Below are 13532 nucleotides of genomic sequence, written 5' to 3'. Positions count from 1 at the left end.
AATTGGCTCATTTTTACAACTGGGTTCATCAGCCATGCCAGCAATGTGGTCTAGTCTTAGTTTACACATCTTCTGTTAAATTCTCAAAACTGTTCTTCCTATTCTTCCCAAAGATTAGTTGATTAGTCAGTATAGGTAGAAAATACATAAAGATACAGATATATCTTGGAGGCAAATACAGATCGTTGATTTCATTCATTAAAAACTATAGATCACCACATTGGCAAGTTTTCTCATAAATACTGTATTATAAAGCAAACTCATTGGCCTGCTCACTAATGAATGATTGTGCTTATAGGGATACAAGTCATTTCATTGAGAAGGTAGACTGGACTTTAATTCTTATCTAAGTTGTGCTTCTATAGCATTTAATTATTTTAATGCTGGGGGTGGCAAATATTAAGGAGATTGTAAAAATTTCTGCATGTCATTATAAAAATAGAAAATATGTCTTGATCCAACTGCAATCTCTTTTCTCTATTTCTTTCTTTTAAAACTAAGGACAATGAGAAATGTTGGTTAGTTCCAAAGAACAATAAAGACACATGCCCCACCAAATGTTTATTTAATAACAGTGGCAAGTGAAATTTGGGAGGAACACCAAACCTCTTGAATGTAACCACCCAAAGTTTGACTCATTATGACCAACTTCTCTTTTCAGTTAAATCGCAGAACTACCAAGAACTATTGGTCTTGAAACCCCTGTACTTTGGTTGGAAGCTTTATGCCTCCAAATGTCATTTGTAGGAAAACAATGGTGGGATTTCATTTCTTCTTTGAGGTATCTGGCCACTGTGATGAACAAAATGTTGAACTATAACAGATCTTGGCCAGGTTCAACATACTATTCCCATTCTCTTATATTTTTGACTGGGAGTATTCCTTCACGACAGGTAGTTGAGTTACATGACTCCAAATCCCCCCCCCAAATTTGAACACACTTAAATTATATAAGTTCAACCAATAGAAAAAGTTTGTCTGAAAATCATGCTGTTACTTTCTAAACGACAAATTTGCACATTCAAAATTTATCCTACTGACATGGAAGACTATTTTGAAGTAACCCATATTTGGGTAGTGATATTTGATTAGGGATTTTAGTCTACATTGATTGTACAACTGTGATGATCGTTTGCTACCTTCTGCTATTAGGAAGATTGTCTCTTTAAACTGAAATATATGATAAAATATATTTAATATATTAATATATATATAAAACTTCATATTTATAGAACTGTCCTCTTATTCTTATCAGCAAGGCATTTAGAGTGCTTCCGACCATCCTTACATGATATGATTAAGTGACCATTGTAGCAAAAACTAACAATTTTGATAATTTTGGATTTTCCAGTTTAGCTGCCTAAAATGTGGAAGGATGCACTCTTTCAGTTTTCCACTGGCTTATTACATATATTTTTGTGCGGTAGTCTTGCTACATTTTGGGGAGCAGAGGAAGATCCATTCGGAAAAATAATTCCAAAATATTAAACGTTCTGACCTTCAGATAGATGTTCCTTACAGTTCCATGAACTACAATAATAGCTCTGTGTAATGCTTCCCCTGTAGCAGAAGATGAAAAAACGGAATGAAAAAATGTCCCTGAAGATTGCAAGCCAACAGAGGGAGAGGGGTGGGGGAAGAGAGAAAAGCTTAGAGCATTTTTGCCAACAATATAATTTTGATAGCTCTTTGGATGATCCAGTCTTTGCAAAATGCATTGAATTCAATTTAAATATTTTCAATCCATTTCATCCTAGCTGACCAGATATTTGAAGAGCCTATATGAAGTGATATTCTCATTTAGTCATTAAAAAAAAGGATGAAACCTTGCAAGATTGCTTGATGCTTGGCACTTTTCATTTTATATCAGGGGTGTCCAACATTGGCAACTTTAATGTTTACATGCTGGCTGGGGAATTCTGGGAGTTGAAGTCCATAGGTCTTAAAGTTGCCAAGGTTGGACATCCCTGCTTTACATAAAGGTTGAGCTCATACTGCTCTGATCCTAGGAAAGCCCCAGAAGTGAAATTGGCAAGCACAGGAGGGACTAGTAACTATCTACTACATCCCAAACAGGTAGAACTGAAAGGCAAAATTAACAAAGAAATGTTCACTATATACATGTGTCATTCTATGAGCTTATGTTTTATGATCCATCTACAATCCATCTATGAATTAACTAAACTGCAATCCATCTATTTATTTTTGGCTAGAGATTTGCATATTCTCATGCCACTATCCCCTGAAATGTCTATAGAAGGATGGCAGGTGTCTGTAAACAATCAAGATGTCAGGATTGCTCTATTATAATAGATCAAGCTTTCTTATAATCCAGCATCTTCTTTACAACAGTAGCTAATCAGATGCATTTGGGAAAATCACAAGCAGGCTTTTAAAACAGTTTGCTTCCTGACTATTGTTATTCAAAAAAGTTTAGCTTTTGAACATAATCTGGTCTGAATGCTAGACTAAATCTGGGGAGGCCCAGATTTTCACTACCCTGAGACTTTCTGGATTTGGGCCAAACATATTTGTTTAGCCTGATAATGTTGTGTGGGGTTGTTATGGAAAAAAAAGTGGGGGCAGCAGAATGGATGATAATGAAAATTATCTTGAGTTGTCCAGAACAATATTTCTCAACCTTAGCAATTTGAAGAGAAGTGGATTTCAACTCCCAGAATTACTGGGGATTGCTGGCTGGGGAATTCTGGGACTTGAAGCCAAACATTTTAAAGTCACTGAGGTGGAGAAACATTGCCCTAGAGTAAATACAGGATATATTTTTAAAACTACTTAATTTAAAGATAGACATACTAATAATAAATTAGCATAATTTTTTAAAACTTACATATTGCAATGATTGACTTTTTCCTTTCAATCTGAGATGCAAATGTGCACATACTAAAGTTAATGAGATTTAAGAAGCCTATTGTTACACATTTTATGTGCTTAAGGAGGACTTCCACATTAGCAATTTATAGTACCATCTTACTATCACTGTGGTGATAAATCATTATTGCAGGCTGTATATCACCACTGAGATTGTGGAATGATGCTATAAATCATTAGTGAGGAAATTTTCATTAATCGTAAGACCGGAATGCTATGCTGGATAGTTTGACTTTCCAGGAGAATTAAAGGGCTACACAAAAATAAGAAGGAACAGATTAGTAATATACTTAGTCCAAATAGGGATTATTATCACACCATAATAGAGAGGCTGTACTGTATTCAATTAAACATTAAGTAGCAGCAGTTACTTTACCATCTGAATGAATGTGTAGTCCACTATGGTGTCTAGGCAAAATGAGGATCACAGTTCTATTTGGCATCACCAATTTGATCATCGTAAATAGTCTTGTGGACATGCCCCATACAGACAGGGGTAGGTTCCTGACAATTCTAACCTCTTCTATAGAAGAGGTTCCACAAATCTACAGTGCCATTTAGAACCGGTTCCAGCTCCCTCCCCCCGCCCGTCTGCACATCATCAAGATGAAAAGCGAAAGGAGGAATTCTGGGAGTTGAAGTCCACAAGTCTGAAAGTTGTCAAGTTTGAACAGCCCTGGGGTTTTTTTCTAAAGGGTTAGAGGTGCAAGAGTTTTGTAACTTGACAGCTTTAAGACTTTTGGACCCCTAACCCTTTAGGAAAAAAAACCCTAGGGGAGTTCAAACCTGACAGCTTTAAGACTTGTGGACTTCAACTCCCAGAATTCCTTCTCTAGTCATGTTGGCTCAGGAACTCTGGCATTGAAGCACGCAAGTCTTAAAGCTTTCAAGTTTGAACACCCCTGGGGTTTTTTTCTAAAGTGTTAGGGGTGCAACTAACTTGTAACTTAATTTGACTATAATTGTTTTTACGTCCTTTTGTATATAATAGTCAAAATCTAAAATAGAATTATATGATAACATTCCATTAAATCATTCTAAAATCATCTAATCACAATACATCTTTATAACATATTCTAGATGAAGCTTTTAAACCTCCTCTCACAATCTCCATATATTGTTTATATAAAATTTCATATTATCAAACTAATACATCTATATGTATTCTTATCATTATTAATCATTATTTAACTATAGCTACTGTCGCTTCATTTTATACATACTACTAGTAAACTAAATTTAGCTTAATTTTTATTATACATTTTAACTGCATCAATCCCTCCAGCAATAGTACAGTCTTATATCTCTTGCCATTTGTAGCATTAATGTTCTAGTTACTTTCTTAATAAATCTTGTATAAACCTCCCTTGGCAACATGTTGTTCCTTTCATATCACACAAAAACTTGAAACCTAACATTTGCTCTTTCCATCAGCTTATCTTTGGTTATCGCTAGTGCCTCTATCAAGATTTCTTTCCTTATCTCCATCAAATTTTCTCTCTTTTCTTCTTCTGTGCTTTGAAGTTTGGGATAGAGTTCCAATCCATCTATCTCCCCTTTCCATATTCTGCTCATGCCAATACCAGCCATGCTCACTTTGTTGTCAGTATCCACAGTTTTCTTATCTCTTTGCTCATTTTTTCTTCCATCTTTTGAACTCTGTCCTCCACTTTCTGCATTTGATAAACATCCTCAGTTTCTCCATCAGATTTTTCTGTTTTGTATTCCATATTCTCCAATCTCTTTTCAATTCTCTCTGTCACAACTAACAGATTTTAAATTTCAAACATAATCATTTGAAATGTTACAGTTTCTTTTTCCTGCTGGGCCATTCTTTCAGTTTTGCAGATACTGCCACTATAAGGTTCAAGGTTTTTTTTAATAAACTTCAAACAGGTTATTTATTATCTTTCAAATCAAAATGTTGCCTTCCCTCCAATAGCTAGTGATAGAACTTCCAAAAGGCACCTGTATAAACAACTTGTGCCCTTCCTACTATCACTGTCAGTAAACAAGCTGAAAGAACCTTGAATCTCAAGTGATTAAAGAGAAAGAAGAAAAACAATGTATCCAGCCTCCAGCCTCTAAGTGGCAGTGTAACTGCTTTCCCTCCTGTTTTTACAATCCTCTTTATAATCCTTCTTATTTTCTTCTTTATATTCCAAGTTTAAGAAAGAAAAAATCCCTTAAATGGAGATCAAAAACAATCCAATCAAGCATTAAAAAAGGAGAATTTTAATCCATAGGTATAAGCAAAAGTGAAAAAAGAAGAAGAAATAATTAAGAATTAATCCATTCAGTTTAAATAATAGGGAGCCCCTGCAAACATTTTTTTTCTAAAGGGTTAGGGGTGCAAGGGTCTTGTAACTTGACAGATTTAAGACTTGTGTGCTTCAAATGCCAGAGTTTCTGAGCCAACATTTTGGTTACTAAGCAAGAGCGTTGTTAAGTGAGTTTCACCATATTTTGCAAGTTGGCCATGCCCACCCAGTCACATGACTGCCAAGCCACTCCCACTCAGTCACATGGCTGGCAAGCCATTTCCACCCAGTCATATGGCTGGCAAGCCACTCCCACCCGGTCACATGGCCGGCAAGCCACTCCCACAAAGCAGGCCACACCTACAGAAAAGGTTCTAAAAATTTTTGAAACCCACCACTGCATACAGAGTTAAAAAGGTAAAGGTTCCCCTCACACATATGTGCTAGTTGTTCCCGACTCTAAGGGGTGATGGTCATTTCCGTTTCAAAGCCAAAGAGCCAGCACTGTCCAAAGACATCTCTGTGGTCATGTGGCGGGCATGACTAAATGCTGCAGGGGCATGGAATGATGTTACGTTCCCACCAAAGATGTTTCCTATTTTTCAACTTGTATTTTTATATTCTTTCAAACTGCTAGGTTGGCAGAAGCTGGGACAAATAATGGGAGCTCACTCTGTTACGTGGCACTAGGGATTTGAACTGCCAAACTGCCAACCTTTCTGATTGACAAGCTCAGTGTCTTAGCCACTGAGACACCATGTTCTTTTCATACAGAGTTGCCTATTCTTAAAACTCATAATATTGGCTTCCCTGAGCCCAATGTGAGACCATAGGTTCCTATGAAAAGTATTTGGAACTGAGTGAAAGATTTCAGGGTCTTTTGGGACAGCTGACATATTTTGAGTTTATCTTCATCACCAACACTCCTGTTGCTGCTATATTTATTGTTTTATAAATACTTTCATCTTGCTCCCATTATGATACATAGGTTAGAACTGGAGGACAGGAGAACCACAAATTCAAGGAGTACTAACTCAACTCTCCTAATTATAAATTTGTCACCTTAAACAAAAAATGGAAGAGCAAGGCAATAATCATTTGCAAATTATTATCTAATCTAATGGTTTAAAAATTATAAAATGTTCACAAGCATTTGCTATATAAATACGATTCTATGATACATAGAATATTTGGATTTGTAAATAGCAAAATTATTCAGTCTCATTTTTAAATTTATAACTAGAGTCAATCTACGGAATCATTACATTTCTTAGACTTCAATTACTCTCATGAGAGCAAAGTGTTATTTTTCTTGAAAAATAATGGAGACATAACTAATATGGAACTTGTACAGGAAAATATATTTATTCTAGTTGCATGTTACATTTATTCCAGTCCTCTAACTTAAAATGCAATCTTTATAGGTATATAGAGTTAAGTGAGCATATACATTACATCTCTCTGTGTTAATGCGCTTGGTTTGAGCCTATAGAATATTTTGTGCTTGAAATTAAATAAAAAAGGAGAATTCTTAATATTTTACTACTTTGTAAAAAAAAGGAAATGTCATTGTGTCACCTACATATGCTAGATGACTTTTTTTGTCTAAGAATGATTACTTATAAATAATAACTCTCATTCTGTGAACTTCACTATATTTACAAGCCTGAATTCTTTACACTAGAAATTTATTCAACCAGTTACATAGCAATACTTTAAAGTATTTTACTTTAAATTCAACAAAGGAATATTTAGTAAGGTGTTGTGGCCCAGCCGATGCCGCTGTCACCAGACTCCGAGAGTGATACTCCATACGAGTCAGCTACAGAAGAGATGTGCGATCCTGGACAGGATTCGGAGGCTGAGCAGGAATCCGAGAGTCTGGTCGGCCACCAGGTGGCGCCAGAGGCATGGAGCAGCGGTGAGAGCGAGAGGAGGAGGACTCCCGATGTCCTGCCTTGGAGCAGCGGAGAGGATAGTGACTCAGGACTTAGTAGGGCGTTTCGGGATGCTCGTTTCCGGCGCGCCCACAAACGCAAGGAGCATGGGCGTAATTATAGGCAGTAAAGAGCTCTCAGGTGCTGTTGGGAGACACCCTTTTTAGGTTATAAAAGGGTTGACTCTGGACAGGCTCTGCGTAGCAATCAACAAAGGACTTTGGACAGCAACTCTAGTCTGGGATCCTGGCAAGCTGGATTGCTGCTTTTGTGTGTTCTGTCTTTGTGAGTTCTGTCTTGGTGGCTTGCTGCCACAAAGCCTCTTGTCTGTTGGTGTAATAAACCTTGTTCCCTTGTACTGTTCCGGAGTGTGTGTACTGTGTGGGCAACGGAGGAAGGGGGGTCAGAACAGTAAGGGTATTCTCGTAAAAGCCATACTTTTTAAATAACAATTTTCTATTTAATTTTGAAGGGTTTTGTGTTTTGTTTTGTGGCTTCAGGTCAAACTTGACTCCCGGTAACTATGAGCTGTAGTGGCGCAGTGGTTAGAGTGCAGTACTACTTCTGCTGACTGCCAGTTGCCTCCAATTTGGCAGTTCAAATCTCAGCAGGCTCAAGGTTGACTCAGTCCTCCATCCTTCCAAAGTGAGTAAAATGAGGACACAAATTGTTGGGGACAATATGCTGACTCTGTAAACCACTTGGAGAGGGATGTAAACCACTGTAAAGTGATATATAAGTCTAAGTGTTCTTGCTATACAGACAAGTCCACGCAGTTTTCTAGCTGCAGTTTTAGAAGTATATGGCATTGTGTTTTTCCTAAGACTGAGAGAGAATGACTGGCCAACTAAGTTACTTAGTTGGCTTAGGTTTAGCAAATTTATAAGCCATAAAATCTACATCATTTAGGGCAACTAACAAAAATATTGCATCAGAAGATGCAATATTTTAAAATACATAAAATATTATTAAAGTTCTATCTGAAAAAGTATGATTTGAGCCCCCTCCTAAAATATAATAAGGAGGAGGTTTGCCTCTGGTTCATAAATAATTGGTTAATAATGCCTACAACAGAAAAAGAATTGGTTATTAAATGTAGAGTCCTTGGCGTCTGTGGGTTGGGTGTTTTCTTGCAGATATTTCAATAGTCCACTACATAATAATAGCACTGGTTATGGCAAGGAGAAACGGTGGCTCAGTGGCTAAGACGCTGAGCTTGTCGATCAGAAGGTTGGCAGTTCAGCGGGTTGAGTCCCTAGTGCCGCATAATGGAGTGAGCTACAATTTCTTCTCTCAGCTTCTGCCAACCTAGCAGTTCGAAAGCATGTAAAAATGCAAGTAGAAAAATAGGAACCACCTTTAGTGGGAAGGTAACAGTGTTCCATGCGCCTTCGGGGTTTAGTCATGCCAGCCACATGACCATGGAGATGTCTTCAGACAGCGCTGACTCTTCAGCTTTGAAACAGAGATGAACACTGCCCCCTAGAGCCAGGAATGACTATGTGCAAGGGGTACGTTTACCTTTACTGGTGATGGCACTGGTGATATTACCTAGTTGAGTAATAAAACATCTGCAAGAAAATAACCAAACTCAGAGAGCACCAAGGACTTCACAATTCAACCTCAATTTACAAATATGTTCTTTTACGGTTTATTAATATTAAATAGGTTTTCCTTCTTTGAGATATGGTATCTATGGCAAACATAACCAACTTAGATCTAATAACTTAATGGCATAAGATTCAGAGAGTATTCTATACAGTATGGTATGTGTTTCAGTGGCAGACTGAGTCAGAGTCCAAATAATCTGTATTCTGGTAAAATGTGATATGTCTTGTTACCATCATTCCTTTTTATTTTAGATGCATACACACTCTGGCATGTAAATAATGCATCTATGTCCTTTTAGGATGATGCATTTGGTTTGTTTTTGCTTTTTTTCTTTCATAATGCATAACCTGGTCATCCTATTCTCTTGGCTAAATCTCTGCTTCCACAACTGTAATGAAACTATGAAATCAAGCAGGAATGCAGGCAAATGTATTGTTGGAAAAAGATATTGTTAGAAAGAATGTCCACACAACATGACTGTAATAAATTGAATAGGGTTGTGTTTTTTTCTGAAGAGGTATATTTTGCTCCTAATAAGTACAGTTAAAGCGGACCATAATTTGTTCAAGGAAACCATCTGATTTTATAGGTTCAGAAATAAGACACCATGTAAATGAGCTCACGCAGTTGAGGGCATTCACAGAATGCTGAATGAGAATAAAAGTGACTGCAAAAGGTTTGCCAGACGTAGCAGGGAGTACCCATGAAGCAAGCATGACAGAAGATGGACAATACAACAGAAAGCCTGCATTAATGTGATGTCTGAGAAGAATCTAATAATAGAAATCCAAATGAAATGTGGCAAAACAGTTAAAAATATTTTAGCAGAAATTCTGTTGGATTATTGAGATTAGGAAGGATAAAGAACAATGTTAAATCTAACAGAGATTTTAAGAGCTATATTGCCATAAATCCTTACAATGTGCTGAAAAGAAATCAAGGGGTCAAACCCTCTTTTATGATTCTTTGCATGGTACTTTGCATGGTATTTTTTAATCTGGGTACCAATAAAGATCTCAATCTTTCTGAATGCCATAAAATACTAGTAGTCCGTTGCAGTCCACCAGTCCTTTCTTTGGAACCTAAAATTAGAGTTTTTGATTCAGTTTCTGGATTTGACCAACCAACTGGCATGAAACATTTATATGTTTATTTATTCTATTTATGCAATCTTCAGAACAGAAAAATTCTTTCAAAACAGTTCACAAAGATAACAGAAAATGGTGTGTACATATATAAACTGGCATATAAAATAGTGAAATTAAATAAACACCATTCAGATTAAAGACCAGGATCCCAGAAATCCTTAATATACAATAAGTAATAATCCAAGTTTAAAAATATAAATCAGGATGACTAAGAGTGAATGTAAACAAAAAGACACCCACTAAAAACAAGTATAGAGGAGATAACAGGACTGAGTATCACAAATATGGGGTCCCACCCTAACTCCCTTTCCCCATCTCTATTTTTTTAGCTATTCTATTAGCATAAAAGGTGGACTTGTGCAAATGGACTTTGTGGCCAATCATCTGTCTGTACAGATTTATCTGAATAGAAAAAAAGGTTTTAACATTATCTGTCCTTATATTAATGTTAAATTTTAATTTAGACCAGAAACATTTGGCAGCTTGTGTAGATGATATGAAACTGCTGTTTTGTGATCTAATCATTTTTTTCCTACAGACCACTGAGCAGCTACATTATATACTAGCTCTCAGAAAACCCAAGAATGACACAACACAATTAAGCCAAAATTCAATTCTTTATTTGCTTACCCCTTATAGATGGAATCTTGTTACAGTACAGTAAACCTATTCTACCCTAATGTAACAAATATATCCTAGGTGATTCTAGGGAGTTACTACCATAAATCTCTTCCTCTTTCTATGATCCAACTCCGGATTGTGCTGTCTTGCTTCCCTCCTTGGAATGGGCTCCTTCCTTCCTAGGACAATTCTTAGATCAATCAAATCTGTATTTAACCTGAGCATGAATGACTACTGAAGAATCAGTCAACTCTTGACATACGTGCATTTTCAGTACTTAATGCTGAATTCAAAAACATCTACAAATTGTATACCAAATCTGCCAGAGAATGAAACTTCTTCTGGCATCTCCACCAAGGTCAGTATATTTCCCTAGTCAGAAAACCTCTGGCATATTTCTCTTATCTGGATTAAATTTGGTTTCCTTTCATCGATCCAACAATAATCACCAATCCTTTTTTCCACAGCTGTCCAAATATGACACATACAAAAAACAGAAATAGCCCTTAGTCATAATAATAATAAAAATCTAAAACCCATTTGAGGAAATAACTTTATAAGGACAATTTGAGGTTACAAATTAGGATTTAAAAAAACACTGAAAAAGTGGATAAGACAGAACTTACCTATATTTTCTCCCTTATAGGATTTTTTTTACAATGAACTGGTTATTTGGGGAACCTCAATGAGAAAACTTTGAAGAAATAATAATTTTAAAAAACATTTTGCTCAATTTCAAATCAGTAGCTTTCAATATGCTATGGAAAGAATGTAACAACTGTGCTATTTCAGTCTTGCACTTAAAAGGAAACCCCAGGAAGTGTGAGGAAATATAAACCTGTCCTTGGGAATGGCAAAGCTATGATCAAATATTAAGTGTGAAATTTCAGAAGAAACTGCTCGGTACTGGGAAAGCATGAGAAAGAAGCTCAAAACAGATCTACCTTGATGTTGTTTGGCATAAATTGTGCTAGAAAGATACTCTGGCTTTCAAGATTCTGTTACAATGAAAATGTTTCAACATAAAGAGCATTTCCTGAAATACCTTAATACTTTCTATTCCTGTTTCATGACTTTGTCTATCTTAAAGGGCTGACAAGCAATATTAGAGATCCAGTTGAATAAATGTTTATTCCTCTGATAATGAGCCAATGAACTGCTTGAGTTAGCTTATAAGAAAATAAAACATACCAGCCAAAGAAGAGAGGAATAGTCAAGGCATTGTAAAGGGCAAAAAAAGAACACTTTAGTATTCTATACTAAATACAGAAGATATTTCATATTGTCTGCAAACTGAAACTTGTCAGTGTTCTGCAGGTGTCTTTATTTACTTCAGGAATTTTTATGTATCAGTCCAAATTGCAATGTGATTATATTATGCACTTCTCACAAGCAATATGATTACATTCTGTATTTTCACACAAATTAAAATGGATTTGAAACAATGGGAGCATTTTATGGCCATGACAATCACAGATTAAGAAGACATTGCTTTTCAGAGAAATAACCCCCTATGTTAAAAGTATATGAAAATCAGGGGTCCTTGATGCTCTCTTGATTGTTTTGTTGCAGACATTTTATTACCCAAACTAGTAACATCATCAATGCCAGTTAGATCTTACCTAGCTTGGGTAATGGAATATTTGCAAGAAAACAACCAAATTCAGAGAGCATTAAGCATCCTCATTTCAACACTGTACTACAAATAGTCTCCCTTTATTGGTATATGAAAATCAATTGAAATTGTATCGAACCACAGCAATCTATCTACCATATGCATTTCATTATTAGTAAAGTGTCTAATCATTAACTATAAGTGTTCAATACAATACAATACAATACAATACAATACAATACAATGCAATACAATACAATACAATACAATAGCAGAGTTGGAAGGGACCTTGGAGGTCTTCTAGTCCAACCACCTGCCTAGGCAGGAAACCCTATACCGTTTCAGACAGATGGCTATCCAACATCTTCTTAAAGACTTCCAGTGTTGGGGCATTCACAACTTCTGGAGGCAAGCTGTTCCACTGATTAATTGTTCTAACTGTCAGGAAGTTTCTCCTCAGTTCTAAGTTGCTTCTCTCCTTGATTAGTTTCCACCCATTGCTTCTTGTTCTACACTCAAGGTGCTTTGGAGAATAGTTTGACTCCCTCTTCTTTGTGGCAACCCCTGAGATATTGGAACACTGCTATCATGTCTCCCCTAGTCCTTCTTTCTCTTAAACATACCCATGTTTGAAACATTTTAGCTAGTTTCTAAAATGACATACTGTACCTTGATATCAGCAAAGCAAGAGAAAGCTTGAGTAGCAAGGTAATTCAATAAGTAAGCTAAAACTAGGCTCCTCTGTGCTGATTTTTTTTAAAAAAATTGAAAATGGCGCTGTTTCATCCTTTAATTATATTTACCTTATTTTTCTTAAAATATCAATATATTTTTTCACTTGTACTTTTTATCATTGTTAATTATGTTTCTATGTAATTTCAAATGTCATTATGAATGTTTTAAATTGTCCATATTCACATAAGCTGCTAAGAACCACTTTGATTGCAGAAGGATAGCAATGGGTCTAATAATAAATAAATTAAAGTTTATTTCAGTTTTTAACGTGATGGGAATTACATTTTGATAACCAGCTGAGGCATCGCCTACTAAGTAGAAGCATGGACAGATGTTTCTATATTTTGTGTTCAGCTCTCAGCATTACATCTCATTGACCAAGTTATTGGGTTGCAGCTCAATAATATCTGAAGCTTGGGCTCCCACCTCTAATTCACATCAAGTGCAATATTGCAAGCTAACATGATTTCCCAAAGAAATATACTTGATTACTGTTTCACCAAACTGAAGGAATTTCATTCATTGTTTCAACAAAAGCCAATATTAGCAGAGTCCCTGACACCCTTCATCTCACATTCATTCCTGATCAAAGCATTTCACTGGCTACTGATTCAGTCTGCTAAGGTTGACAAGTCAGCTACTGGCTCATTATATCTGGATCTCTCCGGTTGGACCTACTTTTCAGTTTGGGAATTAATGAAAGGCATCAATAGCA

General features: G+C 36.2%; 1 protein-coding gene across 1 annotated transcript in view; it reads right to left on the bottom strand.

Moving 5' to 3' along the window:
- Positions 1 to 13532, bottom strand: part of GABRG3 (gamma-aminobutyric acid type A receptor subunit gamma3) — a 441769-nt gene that overhangs the window by 344631 nt on the left and 83606 nt on the right. The window lies entirely within an intron of this gene.

The sequence above is a fragment of the Natrix helvetica genome (genome assembly GCF_964273705.1).
Source record: "Natrix helvetica genome assembly, chromosome: 3".
In the NCBI taxonomy this organism is placed as follows: domain Eukaryota; kingdom Metazoa; phylum Chordata; class Lepidosauria; order Squamata; family Natricidae; genus Natrix; species Natrix helvetica.
The sequence above is the reverse complement of the archived record's forward strand: the minus strand, read 5'-3'. Positions and strand labels throughout refer to the sequence as shown.